Here is a 17,824-nt window from a genome sequence, read left to right as displayed (position 1 = left end):
CCAGAACACCTGCTACCAAACCTGAGATTTCCTAATCAGACTGACCGTTACCACCTCCACTTTCATTCTTCTAATGTAACCCCTAGCTCCATTATCATAGCAAATGGAAGAAATGTGTGCCCTTGTATTGTCCCATGTCATGGAGAAATTCATCAGTTACCATTGTGGCCGGATCTGATCTCCAACTAGATTGATGATCTAGCCTGGATGCAAAGAGGTTGAATGAGAAGGGCCCCCATGCCTGGTGCAATATGCTGTAAACTTCCAGATCCAGTTTCCATATGCTGGAATTCTTCATGTGTCTGGAGTGCCAGTCCGCTACTGTGTTCCTCAATCCTGGTAGGTATTCCACCATTACCATGATCTTATTGCCTATGTAGAAGTTCTAAAAATCCTTGGCAATGTCAGCCAAGACCTTCAATCTGGTGCCCCCAAGGGGATTTATATATCAAATTGCCGACATGTTGTACATCGTGAGTAGGGTTCCTCCTAAGAAAAGATGCTAAAGGAACAGGACTCAGATTTTGAGGTTTTGAGAGACAAGTCTATGGGAGAAAGAGTTCAGCACATAAAAAACTGCAGACATTGTTTAGATTTTTTCCATTTCTGAGGAGGGAGAACTCTTTTTTTTACGCACAATGCTTCACTTTATTAGTATGTGACCAGACCTGAGCAGAGACAAAAGCAGCAAGTATGACTTTGCTGCATCTTTGTTAATCCAGCAACTAATCACTAATTGTACTTCTAATTGCCAAAATCACCAGGCATGACCATGGGGCCCAAACCTTTGTCAATCTTTGTAGCTCAATCTGCTCAAACTACCCAACCACCTACTCTACAAGTAACCATATTTGGTTATAAAAAGGCTTTGATTTTCATAGGGTAGTGATCATGAAATACCAATTTGGACTCACACTTCATATACCGCTGACATAGCAACCAGGAGTAGCACTCTGAAAAACTCCAAAAATAAATATACATTTACCTTTGTAGATAGATTTGTAAATATAAAGCATCGGTCTGCTGCAGTGTCTAAAGATGGAGGTGAATACTAACTTTGTGAAATTGTAAACTGCAATTCTACATTAGGATGTTGCTTTAAAGATGCAATGCAATGTGGTTAACCTGATTTGATCAGGACATATACAATTTGATATTCTTCATCATTTAAGGACAAATGGGATTAAAATGTAACAAAGTCAAAGAGATTTACCAAACTACCCCGAAAACGTTTAGGTCTGTTGTGCTGTATTTCATTTTTGTCTGAGATTTAAAGTGAGACAATCAAGAGTTGAAGAGAAACTTAATGGTGATTAGGGTAATTTACATATATTGTATAATTTCCTCTGCAGCCATTTTATCCTATTGTATCATCAGTTCAACAGTGGTGCCCCTTTGCATGGAGAAGAATGTCAGGCTATGATTCCATTGGGCCTCTGGTCGAGTCAGAAACAAAGCGTCATGAGGTAACCTATACTTTAATGAGTCACTGTGCTTTTTTAACAGTCTCACAGAAATTCAGACCTGCGTTGCCCTTTGAGGTAATAATGCATTAGACCGATTAATTGGCTTAAAATGAGCTAAAATCAAATCAGGCTTCCCTGAATGGCAATCCAATCCCCTTATCTCTGTGTTTCAGAGTTCCAAAAAATATTGTCCAGGAGAGAAGGCCATAGGAATGCTAGTCCTTCACACACACATTAATACTTCATGTTCTAGGCCCCTAATAAAATTAACCTAGTGTGTACTTTGAGATTTGCTAAAAAGTGCAATTTTGTTGGCTTCCATTATTTCACTATGTTCCAAGACAGTATAATGCCTGTTGCAGATTACCAGACCCATACAACTAGGTTTTGCACTTATTAAAATGTGGAGGTACGTTATTGGCATTCATATAGCATGCAATTCTCCATCGCTTTTGGTTTTCTGAAATGATGATCCAAACAGTTCAGAGCTAACTGCTGCAGACTTTTGATTCCCATGTGTATGCAACTTTCTGACGGACATAATCTGTTAGCTGTTATGTGGACAATGCGAAATTTGAGAGGCATGCTGTTGGAAATACCATGATACCCAAGTAAATGGCATGCATGTGCTGTGCTGGATGCTCACAGTTCTCTGCTTATCATGTACTGCTAGTTGTGTGGGCATGTGATTAGAGATGGGTTGCACGTGCATAAAGCTAGTGGATCCATGCTAATATTTCAACACCAAAGCTCATCTCATCTAGCAGTACAAATGTTTCAAATTTGTGTTTAAATGTCTTTATTGATTTCCGATTAACCATGAAACATACAAAATTACTGTTTACTCTGTGAGTTCCATCAAGGGGCTGGCTTAAGTAAATAGAAAACAAAATTAAACAAACCCCCCCCCTTCCGTTCCCTTTGAGGCATAAAGCTGTACGGTAAGTACCCTCGGACTCGCCCCCTGGCTTGAGACTTCGGTCTCGAAGCAGCCTATGATCGTTGGTGTGTCGTATCTTCTTGTGGCATTGTTTGTGGTGGGTCGGCTAATCGCAACAGTCTCAAATACCTTGGGCAAGTGAGTTCTTTAAACTCAGAGGTTAACAGTGACAGGAAGGGTTTCCAGAGATCTTGGAACGAGGCCCCAGGATTGGAGAGCAAAATAGAGATCCTCTCCATCCCAAGGACATACCATAACCTATGAAGTCACCCCAGATAAGTGGGCAAGGTGGTTGTCCCTCAGTGAGATAGGATATTTTGTATAGCCACCCCCAACGCCAGTGCAATATGCCGACCACTACGTATTGTAAGTGGAAAGGTAAGAGGATTGGGAAGAGCCAGCAGAGTGTAATCAGGAAAGCGGGGTATCTGGGTGTCAAAGTGGGCGTTAATATCATCTAGGACTTGCGTCCAGTAGCTCGAGATTTGAGGGCATTCCCACAACAGGTAGGTTAGAGTGCCTGGCGAGCCACACAATCTCCGGCATTGGGGGCTGCGGGTCGGGTTGCCTCTGTGAAGCCTTGGGGTGTGAGAAATGCCAATAGGTTGCTATTTTCATTGCGATCTCTATGTTCGCAACACTGCATGCCGTGTGCCGAGCTCTGTGATAAATGTTCGTCCATTCTTTCAGCGAAAGTGTCCTGCCCAACTCTCCCTCCCATCTCAACTGTCCGCGGGATTTGTCTGTCTATGGTGTGCCTCTGAGAAATCTATAGAGTTCTGTTGTCAATCATGAGTCTGTGTGCTTCGTCACTAACCACTTCTCAAATGGTGTAAGGGCCCTCTGTGCTCCCTCCCGAACATCTGACTGCATAACCCAATGTCGGATTTGGTGGTATCGGAAGTGTTCCTTCTCTGGGAGACTCTGTTGTGTACGGAAGTCAGTAAAGGATAAGGGCCCCTCCACATCAAAGTAGTGTCCGATGAACCGGCAGCCCTCTTTTGTCCATGACTCAAATGCTCCCATGTCGAGACCAGGAGTAAAGTCAGGATTCTGGACTATAGGTGTAATTGGAGATGTGAATGTTGTAAGCCCACAAGATGTGGCCAACCTATCCCAGGCTGATAGTGTAGTGTAGAGTGTGTGACCTTTGATAAGTATAATTTGCGGGCCCTTGCTGCCTTTGTAAGAAAGGTGACTCCCCATTGGCTGTTCATGAACAGAGCATGAACAGAGCCTTAGCCAGACAGCCCCTATGGGGAGTCACCTTTGTTACAGTGACCACTTTACCAGGGTTCTCAGTTGCACCGCCCAGTAATGTAAATGTAAATGTAAATGTCCAGTATTTGTAAAGCGCACAGCTACCTCTGAAATGGTGGCCCTGCGCTGGGGGCCATTGGGAAGATTAAGCAAGCTATTCCCGTCACATGGTGCTGGGCTCATCTGCTGCCGGCACCGGGGATCGAACCGTGAGTCCCCGGTTTTGGAGTCCGTCGCCCTGGCCACTGCACCACACCTCTTGCAAATTTGGGATTGCTAACCCCCCTGCGGTTGGGGGCCTGTAACATAGTTCTCTGTGTAATTTGGGTCGCTGGTCTCGCCAAATAAATCGCTCCAAATCACGCTGCATTGAGTGTAGCAATCCTGAAGGGGAGGCCCATGGGAGGGTCTGAAATAAAAATATTATCTTAGTTAAGAGTGTCATTTTGAGCACCGCTATGCGACCCAACTAAGCCAGCGAGTGTGGTCTCCATCTGCGGAGACAGTAACGTCTATGTTTTTTTGCAATTGTCACCCCGAGTGGGACGGGCATGCCCAGACGTGGGTCCCGTCCTCTCCATGCCACTGGGGTCAAACTATCCTGGCTGATGATGGCTGAAAGCTCGAAACCGGTCCTAGAATGCTTGTTTCCAGTCCAGGGAGGACCTGGCCTGGCAGTTCGGGCTGGACTGTTCCCATTGGGCGCTGGGTTAAGACTGATTTGCATATGGCTGGGTCCAAACTGGAAGGGCATTGTAAGCAAAAAAATATGGATTTAGGCCCAGATCTTTGTACTGGGGTGAATGTATGACATTGTTCCGCATTCAGCCCATCAATTGTTCCTTTTGCAATTGTCACCCGAGTGGGATGGGTATGCCAAGACGTGGGTCCCGTGCTCTGCATGCCACTGGAGTCAAGCTATCCTGGCTGATAAGGGCTGAATGCCCGAAACCTGTTCCAGGATGCTTGTTTCCAGTCCAGGGAGGACCTGGCTTGGCAATTCGGCCTGGACTGTTCCTTTGAGGCACAGGGTCAAGACTGGTTTGCATATGGCTGGGTCTAAACTGGGGTGGCATGGTGAGCAAAAGAACAATGGATTTAACCCATATCTCTTGACTGGGGGTTAATGTATGATTTATTCAGCATTCCGTCCATCATTTGTTTGCGTAGTCCTGGTCAGTAGTCTGCTCTTGCCCAGAGTGATCGCTAACCGTGGGTATGTTGGAGGCCTGCTGCTGTACTCTTAATCTATTAGCCAGGAGTCTCCCACTTCTATCCCCCAGAGTAGAAGGAGTCTAAGCCTAAGTGCCGCATACTCTGCCCTATCAAAGTCCAGGCCTGCCAATTGGGTTTGCGCTGCCTTGAGCTGCCTCTAGACCCTGGGAGCCCCTGTTCTTTGGTGTATATGCTCTAATTCTTTCACCTCGCTAGAGAGTTGCTCCCTCTTTTCCCGCTGGGTTCTATTGCCGAACTCAGTGATAGCTATAAACTCTCCCCTGACTACTGCCTTCAGGGTGTCCCAAAGCGTGGCAATGGGGGTATTGGGTGTGTCATTCACATTGAGGTAATTCACCATTGCTTTAGTAATCCGTTGTACTACTGTGGGGCGTTGAAGCAACATCTCTTTGAACCCCCAAAAGGGGCGAGCAGGTCGAGGGCGAGTAAGGGCCAATGACAAACACACTGCTGAGTGATCTGACAATGTGCAAGGGAGTATCTTTACCTGTTGTGCCTGCTGAGACAGTGTATTGGTAGTAATCTGGTAATCAATCCTAGCGTAGGTATTATGAGGATGCAAGTAGAAAGTGTACTCTCTGTCCTTCGGTTGGTGGGACCTCCATATGTCCGTCAGCCCTGCCTCAGTCAGAAGCTGCTTCCCCTTCGGTGTGAGAGCCCCAGTCTATCTGTGTCGCTGGCTTGATCTGTCCATATCATTATCAAAAGCTAAGTTGAGCTTCCCCCATGGCCCATTATCTGTCAGGGGATTTGGATAGTTCCAGCACCACCTAATGAAGGAAATCCTCCTGTCCATCGTTTGGGGCATAGACTGTGCCGATGGTGAAAGAGTGTGGCCCTAGTGTGAATGTGTGCCAGCAGTCGACCCTTAATTTCGGTCTCTTTAAGGTCAATTTTGCCTTGAAACTTAGAGGAGACCACTCAAGCCATCTTCCTAGTGTGAGGCGAGAAAAGTTGCTGGGGGAACCCCTTGGCTCGTAATCTATAAGTGTCTTTTGACAGAAGGTGTGTCTCCTGGAGGAGACAGTTATGTGCGTCCGTGTTTTCAAGGAATGAAAGGACGGCCCTCCTTTTAACTGGATTGTTAAGGCCTTTCACATAAAGTGTGATAATCTTAAGGGCTGCAGTCATGTGAACTGTGTCTTTAGATCGCTATGCATATCTGGAAGTGTGTTGTGACCATGAGGGCTGGCCTCAGTTGTGAGTTGGCAGATGTTGTGCGACAGAGATCTGACCCTGGAAGAGCCCATTCGAGCCTAAAGTTGTATGTGCGGAGGGGAGGGAGACCAACGAACCCCAAAACATTATAAATAAAAACTAACGAACTGGCAAACTGAAAAATAGTTCTGGGTGAAAGACCAATGGATAGGCGTGAGATGTCAGCAGGACCTAATCTGTCTCCCTGTACCACCCAGTCCCTAGCAATTGAAAAGAAACGGGAAGTCCATGATACAGGTCTGCGATACATCTGGCCCAACCTGGCTAGCAGTGTTCAATCTGTGTTGGCGGAGTCTACTGCCAGAGAAGCAAAGACCGCCTTTCTCTCTTTGGCAATAGTCTCTGGGCCCGGCTGAAGGCGGAGCGGTGACCGGCCAACCTTCCGCCATCCCTCTGCTCTCTGGGACCTTCTCTTGGTTTCCTCCTGCGTAGAAGCGTTCAAAACGTCATCCGATAGGTTCAGCAGCCTTTTGGCCTCCTGCAGTGAGCGGATTTAGTGTACTTTACCGTCCCATTAATAAATTAAGGTAAGAGGATGGCCCCAAGAGTAGGGGATCTCATTGGAGCACAGGTGAGCAGTGACTGGTCTCCTCTTTTGCAATGTGGAGGCTGCCAAATCTTGATACAAGAGGGGCGTGAGGTCCGGAACGCGATAGGATGTTTGTCTCAGGCCTCTCGGAGGATCCGTTCTTTAAGTTGAAAGTCATGGACACACATGAGGATGTCGCCGCTCTCCTTGGGCCCACTCTGTGTGTTCTGTCTAATTTGATCCGCTGTTCCGGTGGGACTCCCAGTATAGAGTGAAAGAGTTCCTCCACGTAGGCTTCGATATCTGGCCCCTCCGCCCCCTGGGGAACTGCTCAAATTCGTATGTTATTACGTCTGGAGCGGTTTTCGAGGTCCGTCGCTTGTGCCTGGAGATCCAGATGCTGGTCTTGAAGATGGAGGACCTCTTGGTGGAGCTGATCTATCTTCTCATCCCTTGTAAAAGTTTGTATCTCCAACGTGTCAACCCTTTCGCCGGTTGAATCTAGATCCCTCTGAACATCTCGGATCTCTTGGGCCAGCTCCTGCTTGATAGAGCAAAGATCGTCTTTCAGGGAGGCAAACAGAGCCTGGGTGCAGCAACCTATTACACCAAGATGGGTGCCCACACTGCCAGGGCCAGCGCAGCAGGCGTTTCGTCCTTCAGGTCCCAGCCAGGCTCGGCCGAACCCCGGGCTTGTGGCCACCCCCACTTGGTCAGCCCTGTAGAGCGTATGGCCCAATCGGCCATGGCACGACTGCAATTCTGGGGGGGAGCTGTCTCTTAGACAGCCCTGTGGCTTGGATCCGGGTCCATAGATGGGAGAAGGGGCATATGTCACTCCACAAAACCTGCTTTGATCTCTAAGCCTGAAGCTATAGACTCAGTGGTGGTGGCGTAGCAATTAGTCTCTTGCTGTAGGCAATCAGAGGGTTCCCACAGCAGGCAAAATGCTTCCCCCTCCTCTTCCCCTGGCAGCACCAACTTCCTTCTTCGGAGATCACCCTGGGCTGCTTCCCCCGGCCCCTGCTGCACGCTGTCTTGGTCTAGGCCTTCCACGTTACCCAGGCCAGTCTCCGCTGCACTGTCAGCTGAACAGCCCAGGGGAACCAGCCTCATGCTCATTCAAATCCAGGCCAAATAGGCGAGGGACAGGGGGGCGTCCAAGCAGCTGGGTTTGCCCTACAATCGGGCGGCAGCAGGGTCAGCGCTCCCGGCCATCAGCCTCGACCCACCGCAGCTCCAAAAAGCCCCAGGTCCCTGCTGTGGATTCAGGCTCGTTGGAACAGGAATAACAGGAATTTTCACTGGGGCGTGATCATGGGGGGGGGGGGCACCACTCACCTCCCCCGGAGTCTTAGTATAGCCGTCCAGTCTCCTTGCAGATAATGAGGCTCTTAGCAGTGCAAAACGCCCACTCTCCAGATCAGGAGCAGGTCAGCACCCCTCTTTGCCCAGACCACACGTCATCTCTGCCTTGCGGCGCATCCGCTAGTGGCTCTGGTGCGTACGCTGCTGGGGAAAAGCAAGGTCCCAGGAGCAGACTGGCACCCTCTCCACTGAGGCCCCACACGGTAACCACCTCATGGTGCCTCCGCTAGTGGCTCCGTTACATTCGCCACAGGGAAAGGGCAAAGTCTTCCCGGTCTGAGCCCTGCAGCCCCTGCACCAATGCGCAGTCTGTGTCCCCTCTCCGAGTCATCTCGGTGTGCCCGGGCTGCCCATGCTCAACCAGACAGCTGTCAGGGAGACCCACTGGCTGCCAAGTCACCCACATCAGGGCACGCAGGGCCGGGCTCCACCTCCCCTGGATTTGCGGGAGCTAATGCGGCACCTCGGTGGCCTGTTTCCACCGGATCTGGCTTCAGGGTATCATCAAAAGGGGGGGAGAAGCTTCTACACCCTTTCCGGTCTGCTACTCGAAGCTGTGTCAAAGGGGCCCAGGCAGTAGGACGGAGCGATGAGCAGGCACATCCTACTCGGCACGCATTCTTGGCCACCCCCCAAATGTTTCCGATTTAGATGGTAAAATACTTTCTCCAAGTAGATGGATGCCACCATGGGCACCCAGGGATAGTTTGGTAAATGAAATAACTGCTTTTTGTTGGGAGGTATGCTACAGTTTGACATGAAACTGGATTAGCCCACATGTATCAACTTGGCTTGGCATGTTTCAGGCTATTTGTGTGTGCTTTACTGAGTATTTTGCAGTCCAAATTGGGCATTGATTCCTTATGATTGTGAGAGATTGGGCTGTTAGTTTGAGCCCTAGAAAAGCAACAGCCACAAACCCTGGGAGGATAAACTACAAAAAGTTACTAAATTAACCTGTGCTAAACCCTGGGTAACTTGGCACAAATAAGGCAGTCAGTCTTAACATAGAGGCATTGTGCAAAGTATTTATGAAGCACACAGAACATACAAATGGTGAAAACACAACTCTAGAAAACTCCTGCAACAATTTAGTAAACTTTAGTGAATGATTTGACAAAAAAAATGCAATCAGTAGAACTGGCATTATGAGTTTTGAAAGTTTTTTAGTAAAAACTAGTGCCTAAAAGATCAAGGTACCAATCACGAAATATAGTTACACAAGAGGGTCAAAGTTGAAAAATCTTCAAGATCCAGTCCAACGCCTGGGGAAATTCGTATTAAGGCATCTGCGGCTAGATGTTGTCTCTACCAGATAAGAGTTTACAGAAGGTAAGTACTGTGCTCTTTAATGGTAAAGTAGGATTTTAGATTACAGTTTTGAAAATGCCACTTTCAGAAAGCTGAGGGATTAGCGCAGCAGCGTGTGCACTCGGTAAACAACGTTAATAAGTTAAGCAAGTAGTATTCAATGATCAAAACTTAACTTTGCGTGCAAAAAGGTAGAAGGCCCTGCTAGACCTTTAATCTGAAAGCAAATTAAATATCCTGGGAAGTTACCCGGAACCTAATGCACTGCCCTGATCACTCAATCGAGTGTAAATTGTGAATTTTCAAACAATAAAAAGTCTGCTTTACGTTCACTCCAGAATAATTCCACATTGCATTTCACCAAGGACGACAAAGGTGGAGCCTTGGTTATTATGGACACATCTCAGTACGAAAACAAGGTCGAAAAATGATACAAGACACTACCACGTACCTACCTTTACCCAAAGACCCAACGAGCGAGTTTCAGGTGGTCTTAAATACCATCCTCACGAATGCCCTTGAAATGAAATGGATCAACTCGAAAACAAAAGAATATCTGTACACCATGTTTCCACGTAGACCCAGGCTCTACATGGTGCCCAAAATACATAAATCTCTCACAGACCCCCCTCTGAGACCTATCGTCTCGGGGTGTGGTTCGATTCACGATTCTCTAGGTCGCTATTTAGACACATTTCTTCAACCTATAGTCCAATCAAGCACGACATACATACAAGATACCACACATCTTCTCAACATTCTCAGAGAAATCACAATTCCCACAGACAGCCAGATCTGGTTGTGTACTATCGATGTCGTCGCGCTATACACCTCCATCCCACATTGTGAAGGGATGGAGGCTATAGAATGGGCACTGCTGAGAGCAGACAGATTACAAGCCAATCACATTTTTCTCACGGAAATCTACATTTTTGCCTGTTCCATAGCTATTTCAACTGGCAAGGTCGATATTTTTTACAGTCTAATGGAACTTCCATGGGCTTTTCGGGAGCCCCCAGTTACGCGAACATCTTTATGATGAAGTTCGAACAAGAACACATACTCTCACAACCCCAATGGAACACTCACTTACTCGCTTTCAAGCGATACATTGATGATATCCTCATCATATGGCGAGGCACACTCCAGGATCTTGAGCATAACATAGCACAGCTCAACACAATCAATCCTCGCATTCAATTCACTCACCACATTGCAGCACAACAAATTCCATTTCTTGACGTCTTGATTAATGTGACTGATGGGAACATTGTGACCTCCATCTTTTCTAAACCCACCGACACGAATAACGCTTTAGCTTATCATAGCTTTCACCCATGGTCACTGAAAAGGCACCTCCCGTACTCCCAGTTTCTCCGAATTAAACGCATCAATTCGGATCAAACCACTGGCATGCAGACCATTGATGTCTTTAAAGAAAGATACAAACAGCGAGGCTATCCTGAAACTGCCTTGGATCAGGCAGTCAATCGAGCTTCTACTGTAACTCGTGAGGCACTTTTAGAGAAAAAAACTGCGTCAAACTCTCCCTCTCTGGAAGTTTTTGTATCAACCTTTTCCACTCAATCCAAACAAGTCAAATCCATCATATTGAACCGATGGTCCTTACTACAATCAGAACCAGACTTTGGGGGCATGGTCAGCGCCCAACCACTTTTCGCTTACAAAAGGGCGAGTATCCTAAAGGAAATTTTGAATAACAAATCTTCCCAAACTAATGTTCAACACAAAGGTTTGCTCAAATGCATGAATTGCTCTAACTGCAATAATGCTATTACAGGGAAAACCATGAATCACCCAAGATCAGGCAAACCCATCACTCTTGCATACACAGCCACCTGCAACAGGAACCATGTTGTGTACTACATAAAATGTCCATGCGACCTATACTATGTAGGAAAAACCGAGCGTAGTTTGCGCACACGAATCACCGAACATAAGAGTAGAATACGCACACAGAACGCAAACCCCCCATTAGCCCAACACTGGGTCACTAACAGACACAACATAGCCCAACTAAAATTCGGCATCCTGCAGGTTATTGAACCCAACCCTGAACGTGATCGTGCGCAGACACTTTCACAGCGAGAATCATTTTGGATTTGGCACATGCAAACCTTGACCCCGACAGGGTTAAATGAGCTAGCATGCTTTCTGTAAAAGTCTATTCCTTGGGTCAACCTATTGATACTTTTACTTGTTTGTTCGACATTGTCATTCTCTATACAGCCACCATGAAGATTGTGCACACGCTGAGTGGCAGTATCACACTGTGGCTCTTTATGATCTCAATGTGGTAATTCCATTGCCATTGTTTGATTGCGTTTTTACATGTTAATTATCGGGACCGATCCTGAAGTGTATCTTATAAATCACAATAGTGAACAACATAGTTATCTTCACCTATTCGGTGTTTTTTTCACAGGTTTTTTTTCACATGTCTTCATTATCGTTTTAGCGTTTCTAGTTTCAAGATGGCGCACATTCTAACAGCCCTCTTTCAATCACTATTCGTTCCTTATAGTCAAGCACTTCCCCTCACGCATTTGCTTCACTCGCCGCAATCACTGAGCAGCCTGTTTGCAGACGAGAAACCCATACCGGTGAGTTTCTACTAGTTACCACATGCCCGCCCTAGCAGGCTGGTAGTGTCTTTAGGAGTTAACTTACAGCATATTCCCTTTTGCTCCCCCAGGGACGCTACCCTTACGCGACACCACCTAACTTCCGATATACGCCTATGGGTGAGCACACAAACTTATTTTACATTCTCAACTTCCCCGCTACTTGCCAACCTTCGTGTGACCTGTTACACATATTTTCCCCACCAGTTCATTCAGGCAACATCGCGCAGAGTCACTGACTCATACCGTCTCTACACAGCGCCCCCGGCCAGATAATGTAAGCACTCTTCCCCATCCCGCACATGTTTCTTCGCTCGAAGCAATGCACGTCTGACTTGCTTAAGCTTTCCATTCACATTCACCTGGACACGGCCATTTCTGGTACTATGGGCCTTTTCTTTGGTTATTCAGCATCTATTCACTATTTATGCAATGTTGATTCACACATGAGTTCCTGTCTTCTGAGCATGATGTGCTATCTAGAGCTCTGCCGATACAGGCTATTAATGCATATAATTATCGTTTTGTAGATTCCCCTGACGAAGGGCACGTTGTTCAGCCCGAAATGCATTGGGATGTATAAACAAATACTGTTGCTACAGTTCTGGAATTTGTGATTATACAACAACTTCACAAGAACATTTATTAAATATCCATCGAGCAACATACCACCGACAACGACTTCTGTGACATTTATTTGAATTGTTAATATTGTATGTTTACTGTTGTTAAATTGGAAATATTTACGATCAACATTTTTTATTGTTTGAAAATTCACAATTTACACTCGATTGAGTGATCAGGGCAGTGTATTAGGTTCCGGGGAACTTCCCAGGATATTTAATTTACTTTCAGAAAGCTGGCAGTTTCCTGGTCATATAGATTTGATGCTTAAAGCCTTCTCTGGGTCATGACTGGGTGTAGCTGACAGTTAGACTTTGTGAATTTCTCCCAGACAGTCACACAACAGGGGTATTAGATGTGCCTGAATAGGACATCTGCTGACAGGATGGAGGGGGCAAAGCACACTGAAAACTTAAGCATTTGAAACCCCAGAATTCAAACTATTGTCTGCACAAATTGCTGTGGATCTCCTCCCGTTATTACCAATATATGATACATCGTCTGGCGGGCAAACACTCACCATAGGATTATCAAAGTTTTTTTTATCTCAGCAATTTGAGCATCGAGTGCCCCACCTTCTCAATCTAGAAAGGTATCGATTGTAGTGGGAGGGGCATGCTTTTTGAATTGAGTAGCCTCAGACAAGGCACTTACTCATGATAAGGAATCCTCAATAAATAACAAAAAGTGGAGAAACCAAGAGGTGGCCCAGTCCAGCCATTTCCAGACTCCAACGGGACGAGTCTACTCTCGGGCAGGTCGTGGGCATGCCCATGTGCATCTCACACTGCAGGAGGCAATGGCGCTCTTTGCAGCACAGATTACTTGTGATACGCCTGCCTCCCTAGCAGGATTATGGGCACAGTAGTCATAGGCGCCCTCAGAAACAGAAAAAGAGTCCCGCACTGCAGTAGGTGATGGCACACTTTGTAGTACAGGTGACTTATCATTCGCCTCCTTCCCCAGCAGAATTATGGGTGAAGTAGTCCCAAGTGCCATCAGAACACTCAATACATCAGTGAAGAATAATATGAGTCCTGTGGCATAAGGAGCACAGGAGCTACATCTGGATATACCCTTCACACTTAGGGTGCTGACTACAGTAAAATACACAGTGATGGAAGGAATGCTTGAATTAATCTGAGCCTGAGGTGATAATTCGGTCCACAATCCCAATCCATGTTAGTTACCCACTTTGCCATTCTAGATAGTTATGGTCAAATCATGGGTAATAAAGCCTTCAAGAGGTAATTGGCCTTTTCAAATAATTATGAAAACATATTCAACCCCCCTTGGCCGTTCAACCAAATCCTTGAAACAAGCAGAATCAGAATACGCTTTATTCAATTTAAAAAAGATATTAAACCATAAAAGCACAGTACATAGTAAAAAGTCGTACATTTCATCAATATGATTTAAGTTAAAAAATGTATTAAAAAGAAACTCAGACAATTTAAAAAAGAGGGGGACCATCCATTGTCATCCGGTGTCTAACCACTTCTTTCAGAAATTTGTCAATATGTTCAGTCACGGGTCCGTCATTCAAATGTTGCAGCTTTAGAAGGGCGGGTCGACATTGTCTCAGGCCATACCTCATTAGAATAGGTAAAATCTATTTTTTCCTGGACATGGAGTAAAATTTGCAAAAAAACATTACATGAAATATCAACTGTACAGAGATGTTATCACACGGGCATAAACATAAAATGCGAGACCAATCGTTGAGCTTTGGAAAGGTGACCCTAATGTGGAAAATGCTGAGGTGTAAGCGGGTCAATAACAACCTGTCATAAGCTCCTACAGTGTTTAATAGGTATGGTTGTATTCCTGGTTGAATCAAGAGTAGTTGGTGTGCTCTCACTGACAGTTTTGCAATATTTCTAGCTAAATTAATGGACTCCAAATAGTCCAAACTTAATGATTTTAGATTGTTTCTAGTAACATTATTCATACTGTCAGGGTTAGAGAAATACTCGGGGTGTCCTAAATTCTCTAGGAATTTTTTTACGTAGGTTAACCAGGGGATGCGGTCCGCCCCGTCAAGGGACAGGCAATCGTTGTGCCACAGCAGGATAGGCTGCAATTTAATTTTAATCCAATCCGAAAGGTAGGGCAGACCCAGCTCAGCATGGCATATGAATACGGCTGTACTACTCGGGACCGCTAGAAGATATCTTAAGAACCTATTTTCAACTCGCTGCAGGCACTCGACGTTAACATAACCCCAGATGCCTGCTCCAAACATGACAACAGGTATACATTTAGCTTTGTAAATTGTTAATAGATCAGCGATTGAGTGCCTCCCCAACTTCCTGGCAAAGTTAATTAGTGCGCCAGTTGTTTTACAAAATAGTAATTGTCTGGATTCTACAGCTTTAGCCCATAGACCCCTTTTTTCAAATACAATGCCCAGGTATGAAAAGTGAGCTGTGAATTCAAGTTTCCTATTATCAATAAAGAATTAACAACACTTAGTGCTGGGCTTGCAACATTTCATTGTAAATGTTTTGTTTATATTTACACGGAGGTCAAGATCTAACATGTAAGCAGAAAAGCTAGAGATGACATTTTGTAGGTCAAGAGGGGTACGGGCCAATAGGACAGCATCGTCCATATATAGTAATGCTTCTATTGGTTGTCTATTTATGCATGTAAATCCTGACAGTCATTATTCATTTTTACTCCCAGGCTATTAATATAAAGAGTGAACAGGAGGGGTGCTAACACGCACCCCTGCCTCACCCCCTTCTTAACAGGTAATCTCTGACTGAGCTCACCACCCCTTCCGTAGCGCACCCGGTTCCTGGCGTCTAGGTAGGACTGTTTTAAAAAATTAAGAATGGGTGGATCGACACCCATGGCCTCTAAAATGATGCTCCATAGCTTCTGGTGGTTAACACAGTCAAAGGCTGAACTCAAATCAACAAAACACAGAAATAAGCTCTCCCTTTAGGCCTGTAAATATTTTCCTAACAATAATTTCAAATTCAAACTCTGTTCGACGGTTCCCACACCTTGGCGGAAGCCGTACTGTAAATCAGAGATTATACCATTTTCCTCCACCCAAAGCTGGAGGCGGTTTAAGACAACACGCCCGGCCACCTTTGCAAAAGAATCCAATAATGATATTGGTCTGTAGCAGGATGGGTCGTCACGATTACCCTTCTTGTAAACGGGGACAAGTCTCGACTCCGTCCAGGTGGCTGTGAATCCCAGGGTGAAGCAGGTCTTTAAGACCAAGGCTAACAAGGGTCCCCATAGCAGTGGATTTGATTTAAATAAATCCACTGGTATGCTGTTGGGACCCGGGGCTTTACCCCCACACTTTCATTTACAGCTAAAATCACCTTCTGGGCATCGAAATCAATTTCAATCGGAAGATAGTTTGGGGAATTTATGCATAAGGCTGCCTCATTTTGGGGATCCACCTGATTGTTATAAAGGCCAGAGAAGTGGGTCACCCATTTATCCTCCCCTATTGTGATTTTGATGCTGGGTGAATTACCTGAAGCAAGGAAAGGGGCATTCACTGCCTTCCGGAAACCTTTTGTGTCTTTTAGGTCTGATGCTCGTATTACGTTTTGCCATAATTCAAGCTTTATGGCTGCCTTGCGTTCCTTAAGGTACGTCTTGTAAGCTAATCATACCCTTTTTTATAGCTCCTTGGTCTTTTATGGGCTCATGTAAGGTAGTTATCAGGGCTGCATGGGCTTGAACATTTGGAATCAAACCAACCGCTTCTCTTGTCGGCCCGTTTCTTACATTTTGCCCGTAGTCTATTTTGTATGGACTGGGTATATTTTTAAAGGAGCAAAGAACATCTGATTTATCAGCCGTTTCATCAAGGCAGACTATGAAATTGTCTTTACAGGTGGTTAAAGGTGCTTACATAATTCAGATGAATTTACACCTGCCTATTTGACTGTATAGCCATTTTGTCTATTAATGACAATGTCTTCCGCCGGGTGAGTTACCAATATTTTGCTAGTTAACACCTTGGCGGGGAGATCTAAAAGAACACTAATAGGGTACTTTAAAATTGTGTATTCTGTCTGTATATCTATTTGATACCAATATGTGGTCTATAACTGAAAACAAGCCACGTCCATTAAAGGTACTACTAGAGGAATTGGGTGCGAGCACACATTATTAGCAAATCCCAAATCCAAAGTATATTTTAACAAGTTAAATAGATCACCGGGAGCAGAATGCAAAAAATGGGACGAGTCGTTTACATCATCAGGATCTATACCACAGACATCTCCCATGCTATGTGGGCAGGGTCCACAATTGAAGTCCCTGCCCCAGATTATACAATAATCTTTACCAGTACTTCTTTGAGTCTTGTCCAGATCTCTCTGCAGGTGCATTACAATTTATTAGATATCCACAGCTGGTATATTATTCTAAAAGTTTATCAAGACTAAATAATGACTATTATCTAGATTAATTTTAAGCACCTTCTTGGACTTCACGAGATCTATCTTGTGTGCGTTTAGCCTGTAGGACTCATAAATACAAAGGCCACCCTTTTTCCTCCCCTGGCTTGAGGGAACTGCTGGGTTGGAAAATGTCTTGAAGCCATTAATATGTAAAGTATTATCAGACCAGGTTTCTTGGGTGCATATAATGTCAAATTTGGGGATAAATTCCAGGCAGGCAGGGTTAGCCAACTTGGCTTTGAGGCCTACCACATACCAGAACAGGATTTCTATTTCTTTAGTTCTAGACCCAGACTGAGATACACAATTAGTGGGGGAAGGGGCGACATAGGGGCCGTCACGGCTATTTGGTGTTTCACTATGAATAATGCTAATGTTAGATTGGGTTGTTTCATTCTGGATATTGCAGTTATTAGTGATGTCTCTTGCCTCGATATCCGGTTGCTCGACGTTTACAGTTAGAGCTATACATGGCAAGGATTTTCCCGTGAGTTGACATTGAACCGCATTGCTGCTACTGTTGCGGAGTCAATCATTTTCTTCCAGGGAAGAAAGAACCTCAAATCTATTAAGCAAAGGTATGATAGGTTGAATATAATACATATTATTCATAGGATAAGCCGGGGGTTGCGTCTGCAGTCCTACGTAAGGAGGGTAGATAGTGGGGGGATAGAAATAACCCAGGGGAAGTACGTTTATGCCACGATTGGTCACATGGAGGGAGCCCTATTGGCGAAGGATTTCTTGTATTAAGTTTGTTGTTCTAAATGTAAGGACCATACAGT

The 17,824-nt window shown here is 45.3% G+C and overlaps 1 long non-coding RNA gene across 1 annotated transcript in view; it reads left to right on the top strand.

The window, feature by feature from the left end:
* Positions 1-1,349: 1,349 nt before the first annotated feature.
* The window catches only part of LOC144828973 (uncharacterized), a 221,002-nt gene continuing 204,527 nt past the window's right edge, over positions 1,350-17,824 (top strand). Inside the window, exon 1 of the long non-coding RNA XR_013610567.1 lies at positions 1,350-1,466. This is a non-coding gene — a long non-coding RNA (uncharacterized LOC144828973). The remainder of the gene's footprint in view (positions 1,467-17,824) is intronic.

The sequence above is a fragment of the Lissotriton helveticus genome, chromosome 4_1 (assembly GCF_964261635.1).
Source record: "Lissotriton helveticus chromosome 4_1, aLisHel1.1, whole genome shotgun sequence".
Lineage (NCBI taxonomy): Eukaryota > Metazoa > Chordata > Amphibia > Caudata > Salamandridae > Lissotriton > Lissotriton helveticus.
This window is presented reverse-complemented; position numbering and strand designations above follow the sequence as displayed.